Source organism: Gorilla gorilla, chromosome 20, assembly GCF_029281585.2.
Source record: "Gorilla gorilla gorilla isolate KB3781 chromosome 20, NHGRI_mGorGor1-v2.1_pri, whole genome shotgun sequence".
NCBI lineage: Eukaryota > Metazoa > Chordata > Mammalia > Primates > Hominidae > Gorilla > Gorilla gorilla.
Window position 1 is genome coordinate 49333567 of NC_073244.2, and position 13189 is coordinate 49346755.

The window sequence follows — 13189 nt, forward strand, 5'->3', positions numbered from 1 at the left end:
ACACATTCTATTTCCTAAGCAAATTTTAACTTATTCATGGTTGAAAGTTGTGGTTTAAAGTTGTCATCTATAAACATTACATTTTAAATGGAATGAATATCCTATAAATATCTTTTCTTGTATACTCTTAACAAAACAACAATATCAATAATAACCTTAGTAGTGAACACTGTGTCTATTAAAGGTAGTGTTCTAAGCATTTCACATATATGTCTCAACCAATTTAATCCTTATTAAATTCAACAATCTTATTATATCCTCATTTTCCAGTTGAGAATATTAAAGCCCAGTGGATTTAAATGACTTGCTGAAGGTCATGCACAGCTGGGAAGTGGTAAAGGCAGGAATTGATACCAGGCTCTAGAGTCTGTATTTTCAACCATGGTATTATGTGTACTCTCAGGAAAAAAAAAAAAAAAGATATGGATGTGTAGGTTATATTTAAAAACCTTACCCAACCTAACTGATTTCTTGTTCTTTAATTTTCTCATCCTCTCAAAAACCTATTCAGTTTCATTTTGATCCTTGATTTATTACAATTGTAATTTTGACAGCAAAGTATGTTTCTATATCAAGTGGCCTTTTTTTCTTTGTAAGCAGGACATGACTTTTCTAAGCCAGATGTAATTACATCATTGGAGCAAGGAAAAGAGCCCTGGATGATTTTAAGGGAAGAAAAAGGAAGATGGTGTACAGGTAAAAATAAGTCTGACTGTGGGAAGCCATCTGTGTAAATAACAACCTGTGTGGTCAGGGAAGAGACATACACTTGGGATGTTAGTTGGAAATCTCCATTCACAGCAGAGAAAAGGCGTGTGATTTATAAGGAAGATAAATACTCTGCATAAGCTACCCAGTGAGCTTCACCTTCACCTTCACCTTAGTTAACCACTCACTTTTTTTTTTAAATTATCCTTTAAGTTCTAGGGTACGTGTGCACAACGTGTAGGTTTGTTACATATGTATACATGTGCCATGTTGGTGTGCCGCACCTGTTAACTTGTCATTTACATTAGATATATCTCCTAATGCTACCCCTTCCCCTACCCCCACTCCATGACAGGCCCTGCTGTGTGATGTTCCCCACTCTGTGTCCAAGTGTTCTCATTGTTCAGTTCCCACCTGTGAGTGAGAACATGCAGTGTTTGGTTTTCTGTCATTGCAATAGTTTGCTCAGAATGATGGTTTCTAGCTTCATCCATGTCCCTACAAAGGACATGAACTCATCCTTTTTTATGACTGCATAGTATTCCATGGTATATATGTGCCACATTTTCTTAATCCAGTCTATCATTGTTGGACATTTGGGTTGGTTCCAAGTCCTTGCTATTGTGAATAGTGCTGCAGTAAACATACGTGGGCGTGTGTCTTTATAGCAGCATGATTTATAATCTTTTGGGTATATGCCCAGTAATGGGATGGCTGGGTGAAATGGTATTTCTTGTTCTAGATCCTTGAGGAATTGCCACAGTCTTCCACAATGGTTGAACTAGTTTACAGTCCCACCAACAGTGTAAAAGCATTCCTATTTTTCCACATCCTCTCCAGGACCTGTTGTTTCCTGACTTTTTAATGATCACCATTCTAACTGGTGTGAGATAGTATCTCTTTGTTAACCATTCACTTTTTATTCTTCTCATATTTCCTCCCAATTTCAGTGATGGGAATGATCCCTCCTGGTGGATCATTTTACCTGTATTTTGGACCCTACTGATTTCCAGATCTTCTTGTTCACTTGTATTTATATATGTGGCTCCACTGCCTTAAAATATACTCATTCCTGTATCCAGCAAATAAAATGGAAGTTAATAGTATACTAGATAAGATATAAAATAAACATGTAAACAAATAGATAAATAATATCACGTAGTCAAATATACTGTGAAGGAAACTAACCAATAACAGGGCAAATTTAGGTGTAAAGTCAAGAACTGTTTTTCTGAGGAGGCATTTGATCAGAGAGGTGAATTGTAAGGGCTTAGGCCATTTGAGTATACAGTTGACCCTTGAACAACACAGATTTGAACTGTGTGGGTTCACTTATTTGTGGATTTTCTTTTGCCTCTGCCACCCCGAGACAGCAAAACCAACCTCTCACCTTCCTCCTCTTTCTCAGCCTACTCAACATGAAGATGTCAGGATGAAGACCTTTGTGATGAACTACTTCCACTTAATGAATAATAAATATATTTTCTCTGATTTTTTTTTCTCTTTTTAGTAGAAGTACGGTCTCACTATGTTGCCCAGACTAATCTCAAACTCCGAGATCAAACTCTGAGCTCAAGTGATCCTCCCACCTCGGACTTCCAAAGTGCTGGGATTACAGGCATGAACCACTGTGCACAGCCTCTGACAGTTTCCTTACTAACGTTCTAACGTTTTCTCTCCCTTACTTTATTGTAAAAGTAGAGTGTAAATTACATGTAACATATAAAATATGTGTTAATCGACTGCTTATATCATCAGTAAGGCTTCTGGTCAGCAGTAGCCTATTAGTAGTTAGGTTTTATGGAACTTAAAAGCTATAAATGAGGCTGAGTACAGTGGCTTGTGCCTGTTATTCCAACACTTTGGGAGGCTGAGGCAGACAGATCACTTGAGGCCAGGATTTCAAGACCAGCCTGGCCAACTTGGCAAAACCTCATCTCTACTGAAAAAAAACAAAAATTAGCTGGGCGTGCTGGTGCACGCTTGTAATCCCAGCTACTCGGGAGGCTGAGGCACAAGAATGGCTTGAACCTGGGAGGTGGAGGTTGCAGTGAGCCGAGATCGTGCCACTGCACTCCAGCCTACGTAACAAAGCAACACTCTGTCTCAAAAAAAAAAAAAAAAAAAAAAAAAGGCTAAAAATGGATTTTTGACTGCACAGGGCGTTGGCACCCCTAACCTGTATTGTTTGAGGGTCAACTTGTATGAGGAAGAGCATAGCAAGAAGAATAAACAGCATATGCAAAGGCCCTGAAGGGGTTGTGAGTGTTGTGTGTTTCAAGAGCAGCAGGTAGGTCACAAGATATGCAGTCAGTATGTTATGAGGAATCTGATCACATAAGGTGCCATTCATTAAGAACTACAATTGTATTCTAAGATTAATTAGGATCCGTGATCTGATTTAACTTTGTCTGTTTTTAATTTTGTGAAAGTTAAAACTTTTGATTAATTATAAGACTTTTTGAGGCAGGGTCTCACTCCGTCATCCAGGAGGGCGTGCAGTGGTGCGATCACAGCTCCTAGACCCAAGCAATTCTCTTGCTTCAGTCTCCCAAGTAGCTAGGGCCACAGGTTTGTGCCACCATACCTGGATAATTTTTTTATTTTTGTAGAGACATGGTCTCCCCATTTTGCCCAAGCTGGTCAGCCTCCCAAAGTGCTGAGATTACAGGCTTGAGCCATTGCACCCAGCCAATTATAAGACTTACATAAAACTCTAAATAATAACAAACATAGGTTTGGTGAGTTATTTATTTTCTCCCAGATACTTGTCATATATTTATTCATTTTCATTTAAAACATTTTTTGTCCAATATGAGTGTGTTGGATTTGTTTTCTTGTTTTTTTAGGTTAATATTCTGAAATTACTTCTTTTACCTCTCCCATATTTCTGAGTTCTGTCACTTCCTTTTTGAGTTTTTCTAATTCTGATGTATGTTGTTCTTTCATTTCTTATAGTATTTTTTTAAATCTTTTGATTTTAAATAGTATATAGTTTTCCTGTTTTGGTAATGGAAGATTTGTTTGTTTTCATTGGCTATATGACTATTAAGGTGGTATTAATCTAATCTAGATTGGTACAAATTTAGGTGTTAAATTTAATCCTCAGGAAAACCATTAGGAAAGTAACTCAAGAAGTATATAGTTAAAAAAACAAGGAAATTAAATTGGGGACTGGGCACAGTGGCTTATGCCTGTAATCCCAGCACTTTCGGAGGCTGAGGTGGGCAGATCATTTGAGGTCAGGAGTTGGAGACCAGCCTGGCCAAGATGGTGAAACCCCGTCTCTAATAAAAATACAAAAAAATTAGCTGGGTATGGTGGCGCATGCCTGTAGTCCCAGCTACTTGGGAGGCGGAGCCAGGAGAATCACTTGTACCCAGGAGGCAGAAGGTGCAGTGAGCCAAGATCGCGCCATTGCACTCCAGCCTAGGTGACAGAGCGAGACTCCATCTCAAAAAAAAAAAAAAAAAAAAAAAAAAAAAGAAATTAAATTGGGTACACTAGGAAATATGTATTTAAATGCAAATAAAAGCAAGAATGGAAGCATAGAGGTGAAAAAAGGACATATAGAAAAATGAACAGAAAAATGTCAGAGGCCAGGTGTGGTAGCTCATACCTACAATATCAGCACTCTGGGAGGCCAAGGCTGGAGGATCACTTGATCCTAGGAGTTTGAGACCAGCCTGGGAAACATAGTGAGACTCTGTCTATAAAACAAAAAGTGGCTGGGCGTGGTGGCTCACACCTGTAATCTCAGCACTTTGGGAGGCCAAGGTGGACGGATCACTTGAGGTCAGGAGTTCGAGACCAGCCCGGCCAACATGATGAAACCCTGTCTCTACTAAAAATACAAAAATTAGCCAGGCATGGTGGCGCACACCTGTAATCCCAGCTACTTGGGAGGCTGGGGCACAAGAATCCCTTGAACCTTGGAGGGGGAGGTTGCAGTGATCCAAGATCATGACACTGCATTCCAGCCTGGGCGATAGAGGAGACTCTGTCTCCAAAAAAAGAAAAAGAAAAAAAAAGGTGAGATGTAAATCTTATTTTTATAGTAACTTCCAGGCCAGGCACAGTGGCTTACACCTGTAATCCCAACACTTTGGGAGGCCAACGCAGTTGGATCACTTGAGTCCAGGAGTTTGAGACCAGCTTGGGCAATGTGACAAAACCCCATCTCTACAAAAGTATACAAAAATTTAGCCGGGCATGGTGGAACATACCTGTGATCCCAACTACTTGAGAGGCTGAGTAGAATTGCTTGGGCCTGAGAGGTCGAGGCTTTAGTGAGCTGTGATTGCACCACTGTGCTCCAGCCTGAGAGACAGAGTGAGACCTTGTCTCAAAAAAAGAAATAAAAAAGTAACTTCCAGACAAAAGCTGTTATTAGAGAAAAGAAGTACATTTTATAACAATAAATGATTAGGATGGGCCCAATGGCTCATGCCTGTAATCTCACCATTTTGGGAGGCTGAGGCAGGAAGATCACTTGAGGCCAAGAGTTTGAGACCAGCCTGGCAACATAGTGAGACCCTATCTATACAAAAAATTTTTACAGTCAGCCAGGTGTGGTGATGCATTCTTGTAGTGCCAGCTATTTGGGAGTCTGAGGCAGGAGCCTAGGAATTCGAAGTTATAATGAACTATGATCGTGCCATTGTATTTCAGCCTGGGTGACAGAGCAAACCCTATCTCTAAAATAAATTAATTAAAAAAAAAAAAAAAGCTGGGTGCGGTGCCTCACTCCTATAATCCTAGCACTTTGGGAGTCTGAGGTGGGTGGATTGCCTGAGCTCAAGAGTTCGAGACTATCCTGGGCAACATGGCAAAACCCTGAGTCTACTAAAATACAACAAAAATTAGCTGGGCATAGTGGCACATGCCTGTAGTCCCAGCTACTTGGAAGGCTGAGGCAGAAGAATTGCTTGAACCCAGGAGGCAGAGGTTAGAGAGAGCCCAGATCGGGCCACTGCACTCCAGCCTGGGCACCAGAGTGAGACTCTGTCTCAAAAAATAAAATGAAAAAAAATAAATGATCTATCCATTAAGAAGATATAACAATTAAGAACATATATCATCACGCCTGTAATCCCAGCACTTTGGGAGGCTGAGGCGGGCGGATCACGAGGTCAAGAGGTGGAGACCATCCTGGCCAACACGGTGAAACCCTGTCTCTACTAAAAATACAAAACTTAGCTGGGCGTGGTAGTGCACACCTGTGTAGTCCCAGCTACTCTGGAGGCTGAGGCAGGAGAATTGCTTGAATCAGGAGGCGGAGGTTTCAGTGAGCCAAGATTGCACCACTGCACTCCAGCCTGGGTGACGGAGCAACACTCCGTCTCAAAACAACAACAAAACAACAAAATATATCTATATATATCTATATATATCTATATCATCTGTTAGTAGAGACCCAGATATATGAAGCAAAACCTGACAGTTGAAGAGATAGACAATTGAACAGTAACTTAACCTTCTTCATATGGATAAAGCTACTATGCAAAAAATGAAAAAGAAAATAGACATTATGACTAACACTCTCAAGTGTAGACCTATGGAGTATTCCACTCTGCAGTAGCAGAATATACACTTATCTCACTTGCACAGGTGATATTCCCCAGGATAGATCATATGTTAGGCCATAAAACAAGTCTTAATGAATGTAAAAGGATTGAAATCATACAAAGTATACTTTCCAGCCACAATGGAATGAAATGAGAAAGGGGAATTCATAAATATTTGATAAACAACATACTTCTAAATATCAGTTGGTCAAAACACAAATCCAAAGAGAAATTAGAAAATACATTCAGAGGAGGCTGGGCATGGTGGCTCATGCCTGTAATCCCAGCACTTTGGGAGGCCAAGGCGAGTGGATCACCTGAGGTCAGGAGTTTGAGACCAGCCTGACCAATATGGTGAAACCCCGTCCCTCCTAAAAATGCAAAACTTAGCTGGGCATGGTGGTGGTGTGCCTGTAATCCCAGCTACTCGGGAGGCTGAGACAGGAGAATCCCTTGAATCCCGGAGGCGGCGGTTGCAGTGACCTGAGATTGCGCCACTGCACTCCAGCCTGGGCGACAGAGCGACAGAGCGAGACTTGTCTCAAAAAAAAAAAAAAAAAAAGAAAGAAAAGAAAAAGAAAAAGCAAATACATTCAGAGGAATGAGAATGAGAACACAGCATACCAAAATTTATGGGATGCAGCTGAAGCTGTGCTAAGAGGGAAATTTACAGATGCAAATATATATTAAAAATGAAGAAAGACCTCAAATCAGTAACCTAACATTCCACATTAAGAAGCAAGAAAAAGAAGAGCAAACAACTCAAACCATGCATGAGGAAAGAAATAATAAAGATTAGTACAGAAATAAACAGATGATGGAAGAACAATAGAGTAAATGGAGAAAACCAACAGTTGCTTTAAAAAAAAAAATCAACAAAATTAAACTTTTTGCTAGACTGGCCAAGAAAAAAGAGAGAACACTCAAGTTACTAACATTCAGAGTGCAAACAAACCAGATGTGGTGGTGCATGCCTGAAATACCGGCTACTTGGGACTCAGGAGGCTGAAGCAGGAGGATCGCTTGAGCCCAGGAGTTTGGGGCCAGCCTGTGCGGCATAGTGAGACCTATCTCTAAAGAAAAACAACACAGCCGTAAAAAAGAATGAAATCACGTCCTTTTACAGCAACATGGATGCAGCTGAAGACCATTATCCTAGGCAGATTAACACAGAAAAAGAAAACCAAACACTGCATGTTCTCACTTATAAGTGGGAGCTAAACATTAGATACTCAGGACACAAGAAGGGAAGAACAGACACTGGGGATTCCAAAAGCAGGGAGGAAGGCAGTGCAGCAAGGGGTTAAAAACTACCAATCGGATACTATCTTCACTGTTTGGGCAACAGGATCGTTAGAAGCCCAGACCTCATCATTACACAATATACTCATGTAACAAACATGCACATGTCCCCCTGAATCTAAAATTAAAAAATGACATAAGGCTGGGGGCAGTGATTCATTCCTTTAATCCCAATGCTTTAGGAGGCTGAGGCAGGAGGATCACTTGGGCTCAGGAGGTCAAGATCAGCCTGGGAAACATAGCAAGACCTTGTCTCTACTAAAAATACAAATTTAAAAATTGGCTGGGCATGATGACCTGCGCCTGTAGTCCCAGCTACTCAGGAGGTTGAGGTGGGAGGATGGCTTGAGCCTAAGAGATTAGGCTGCTGTGAGCTAGGATTATGCTACTGCTGCACTCCAGCCTGGGTGACAAGACCCTGTCTCAAAAAGCAAATTTAAAAAGTTAGCTGGGCATGATGTTGCATGCCTATAGTCCCAGCTACCTGGGAGGCTGAGGCAGAAGGATCACTTGAGCCAAGGAGTTTGAGATTACAGTGAACTATGATTGCCCCACTGCATTCTAGCCTGGGTAACAGAGTGAGACCCTGTCTCAAAAACAAACAAACAAACAACAACAACAACAACAAAAAAAAACTATAAAAAAATTAAAAGAATGAGAGAGTCATTATTATTGACCTTACAGAAATGAGGATAATTAAGGAATATTGTGAATTAAATGCCAACAAATTTGCCTAGATGAGATAAGGAAATTCCTAGGAAGACATGAACTACCCACTGTGGATCAAGAAGAAATAGAAAATCTGAATAGATCTTTAAAAAAGTAAGAGATTGTATTAGTGGTAAAAAAAAATTATAAAGAAAAACCAAAGTCCAAATGGCTTCACTGGTAAATTCTACCAAATGTTAAAAGAACATCAGTTCTTTACAAACTCTTCCACAAATATGAGAAAGGATCACTTCCCAACTCAATCTGTGAGGCCCATATTCTGATACCAAAACCAAACAAAAACATCACAATGAATGAAAACTACAGGCCAATATTTCTCATGAGTATATATGCAAAAATCCTCAACAAAATATTAGCAGATCAAATGCAGCAACATATAAAGTAGAATATATACCATAACCAAGTGGGATTTATCACAGGAATGCAAGATCGGTTCAACATATGAAAATCAATTAATGTAACACATCTTAAGGCTAGAACAGAGGACACAAATCACATGATCTTCTCAATAGATACAGAAAAAGCATTTTATTAAATCCAACAACTCCTCATGATAACACTCAACAACAAACAGGGAAAAGAAGGAACTTCCTCAACCTGGCAAAGGATATCTTTGAAAGAAACATAGTTAATATCATCATTAATGCCGAAAGACTGAAAGCTTTTCAGCTAAGATCAGGAATAAGACAAGGATGTCCACTCTCACCACTTCTATTCAACATCTTGCTACAGGCCCTGGCCTGAAGTTTGTAGCTATAAATGCTTACATTATAAAGGAAGATAGATCTCAAATCAACAACTTAACTTTGTGCCTCAAGGAACTGAATTACAAGGAGGAAGTCAACCATTTCTGTTGCAGATGACATAATTTTGCATATAGGAGAAACTAAGAAATCCACATACAAAAAATCAGAGCTAATAAACAACTTTATCAGGTGGCAGGGTATCAGATCAATATACAAAAATTGGTTCTATATGTATTTGCAGTGAAAAATATGAAAAAAATTAAGAAAATTCTATTTACAGTAACATCAAAAAGAATAGGAATAACTTTATTTATTTATTTATTTATTTGGAGACCAAGTCTCTCTCTCTGTCACCCAGGCTGGAGTGCAGTGGTGCAATTTCAGCTTACTGCAACCTCTGCCTCCTGGGTTCAAGTGATTCTCCTGCCTCAGCCTCCCAAATTGCTGGGATTACAGGCGCCTGCCACCACGCCCAGCAAATTTTTGTATTTTTAGTAGAAATGGGGTTTCACCATGTTGGCCAGGCTGGTCTCAAACTCCTGACCTCAAATGATCCACCCACCTCTGCCTCCCAAAGTGTTGGAATTACAGACATGAGCAAACGCATCTGGCCTAGGAATACATTTAATAAGAAAATACAAGGGCCAGGCGTGGTGGGTCATGTCTGTAATCCTAGCACTTTGGGAGACCAAGGCAGGTGGATTGCTTCAGCACAGGAGTTCAAGACTAGCCTGGGCAACATGGTGAAACCCCTTCTCTACAAAAAAATACACAAATCAACTGGGCGGGGTGACACCCACTTGTGGTCCAAGCTGCTCGGGAGGCTGAGGTGGGAGGATCACTTGAGCCCAGGAATTCAGGGTTATAGTGAGCTATGATCATGTCACTGCATTCTAGCCTGGGAGACAGGGTGAGGTCCTGTCTCAAAAAAAAGAAACAAGAAAGGCAAGGCTTACACACTGAAAGGCATCATAAAAGAGGTCAGACATGGTGGCTTACACCTGTAATCCCAGCACTTTGGGAGGCAGAGGAGGGAGGAACTCTTGAGCCCTGGAGTTTGAGAACAGCCTAGGCAACATAGGAAGACCCTGTCTCTACAAAAACAAATTTTTTAAACAATAATTTGCCGAGCATAGCGAGCACCTGTAGTCCCAGCTGCTTGGGATGCTGAGGTGGGAGGATCACTTGAGCCCAGTAGGTTGAGACTGCAGTGAGCTCTGATTGCACTACTGTACTCCAGCCTGGGCAACAGACCCAGACCCTGTCTCAAAAAAAATGATGAAATTTTTTCATGTATTTTGATAATGAAATTATGAAATTAAAGCAGATCTTAATAAATTGAAAGATCACAGATACATATATCAGAAAAATGGATATTGTTACAATGGCAGTACCACGCAGAATCTCACTGGCTTGTTTACAAAAATTGATGTCCTCATCATGAAATCCATATGGAAATATGAGATACAGAATAGCTTTTTAAAAATCTTCAGGAAAGTAATACTTAAATATTCTAATTTTAACACTTGTTACAAACCAAGACTTAATGGGGTGCAGCAAAAGGAATGCTGAGGGAAGTTTATAGCTATAAATGCTTACATTATAAAGGAAAATAGATTTCAGATCAACAACTTTGTACCTCAAGGAACTGAATTTAAGAGGGGAAAAATGTTCTTACTTTTCAGGTAGACATTTACCTTTTCTGATGTTTTTTATTCTTGAAGAGAATAACTTCCTTAAGTATTTATTTCTGAACAGTTTCACTGATAACAAATCATCTTAATTTTCCTTTATCTGAAAATGTCTTTATTTCACCTTCATTCCCAAATGACATTTTCAGTGAAGATGAAATTCAAGTTTGACTGTCTTTTTTTTACTTTTTAGCCCACTAAATGTCTTGTTCACTTTATTCTGGCCTCCACAGTTTCTGCTGAGCAATATGTAATCATTTGAATCACTGTTCTTCTGAATATAATATGTCATTTTTCTTTTTCTTTCTTTTTTTTTGAGACAGGCTCTCACTGCGTCACCAGGCTGGAGTGCAGGGGTGTGAGCATGGCTCACTACAGCTCCACCTCCAGGGCTCAAGCAATCCTTCTGTCTCAGCCTCTTGAGTATCTGGGACTACAGGCACACACCACCACGCCTGGCTAATTTTTTGTAGAGACAGGATTTCTCCATGTTGCCCCAGCTGGTCTTAAGCTCCTGGCCTCAAGCAATCTGCCCACCTCGGCCTCCTAAAATCTTGGGATTATAGGAATGAGCCACCGCATCTGGTCATGTTTCATTTTTCTCTGCTATCAAGAGTGTTGCATGTTTATTTTTCAGTAACTTGATTATGTTTCTAGGCATGGTTTTCCTTTCATCTATCTTATTTGACATTCACGGGGCTTCTTTAAAATATACCAGATTGTGTCTTTCACCAAATTTGGGGTGTTTTCAGCATTATTTCCTTAGGTGTTTTTCTGCTTCCGTTTCTCATTTTCTTTTCAGATTCCAGTCATATATTTTAATTTATTTCACACAGGGTCCCTGAAGCTGTCTTTCATTAAATTTTTTAACCTCTATTATGTGTCAATTTCAGCTTAAATAATATATGTAGATTTCTCAAGTTAACTGACTCTGTCCTCTGTCATTTTCATTCTGCTATAAGCTCAGCCAGCAATTTAAGAAATTGTATTCTTCACTTTTACAACTGTCATTTTGTTCTTTATGTGGTTTCTTTTTCTCCGATTATATTTCCTATGGGATATTTAGATTTTAATTTCATAGACTATAGTTAAAACAGCTTTTAAGTTGATATCTAACAATTTCAATGTCTCAGTAATCTTGGAGTTACCATCTATAGTCTGTCTTTTCCCTCAAGAGTAAGCCACACTTGGTCGGGTGTGGTGGCCCACACCTGTAATCCCACCACTTTGGGAGGCCAAGGTGGACGAATCACTTGAGGCCAGGAGTTCGAGACCAGCCTGGCCAACGTGGTGAAACCCCATCTCTACTAAAAATACAAAAATTAGCCAGGTTTGGTGGCGCACGCCTATAATCCCAGCTGCTCAGAAGGCTGAGGCATGAGAATCACTTGAACCGGGGAGGCAGAGGTTGCAGTGAGCCGTGATGGTGCCACTGCATTCCAGTCTGGGTGACAGAGCAAGACCATCTCAAAAAAAAAAAAACAAAAACAGAATGAGTCACAGTTTTTTGTACTTTCTATGCTGAATAATTTTGAAATGTGTCTTGCACATTATGAGTACTATGTTGTGTCAATTTTGAGTTCTGTTCATTTCTCTGGAGAATGTTGATCTGGTTTTTTTTTTGCCTATACTTTTAAATTTTTTTAGTTTTATTCTTTTCCAAATCATTTCCTATGTTGATCTGTCATATGTTGGTATTTTTTATTTCAGCAAGTAATCAAAGCAATAAAATTGAGAGTGTAATGCTGTTTGTGTGCAGTGTTTAACTCTCTGTTTTCTTCTCTAAGGCTTTGCTACACTGGCTTGTGTCCTTATGCATGTGTGATTTAGCATTAGGCTAAGACTTCTACTAGTTCGTACCTAAAATTACGAAATCTATGGCACATTTCTCCTCCATGACTCCTCCTCACTTTCCAATTTAGTAGTGATCCTTCCCTTAATTTCTGTAGCATAAAATATTTTGGGATTTCCATTGCCCATCCTTGCTACACTGTGATTGGCGCCCACCCTTGCAACAAGGCCACAAGTGATACACAAAATAGCAGGAGACTCAGACCAATGCGGGTCACTTTTTGAAAGTCTGTTTTGTTTTTTGAGGTGGAGTATTGCTCTGTCGCCCAGGCTGTAGTGAAATAGCCTGCTCTCAGCTCACTGCAACTTCTGCCTCCCGGGTTTAAGCGATTGTCCTACCTCAGCCTCCCGAGCAGCGGGGATTACAGGTGCCTGCCACCACAACCGGCTCATTTTTGTGTTTTTAGTAGAGACGCGGTTTCGCCATGTTGGCCAGGCCTGTCTCAAACTCCTGCCCTCAGGTGATCCACCAACCTTGGCTTCCGAAAGCACAGGGAATGCAGGCATGAGCCACCGCACCTGGCACTTTTTTTTAAAGTTCTAACTCCACAACGCCCTGTTTTGTTTAGTCTTACTCACTGACTTTGGCTACTTG

General features: G+C 40.2%; 1 long non-coding RNA gene across 6 annotated transcripts in view; it reads left to right on the plus strand.

The window, feature by feature from the left end:
• The window catches only part of LOC129528521 (uncharacterized), an 18079-nt gene extending 5595 nt beyond the window's left edge, over positions 1–12484 (plus strand). For 3 of the 6 annotated variants that reach the window (XR_010132146.1, XR_010132148.1, XR_010132144.1), the window contains one exon: positions 601–6863. This is a non-coding gene — a long non-coding RNA (uncharacterized lncRNA). Of the gene's footprint in view, positions 1–600; positions 6864–11066 lie in introns of those variants that run through there. The other 3 variants (XR_010132149.1, XR_010132145.1, XR_010132147.1) reach the window with 3 other exon arrangements.
• The last annotated feature ends 705 nt before the right edge of the window (positions 12485–13189 follow it).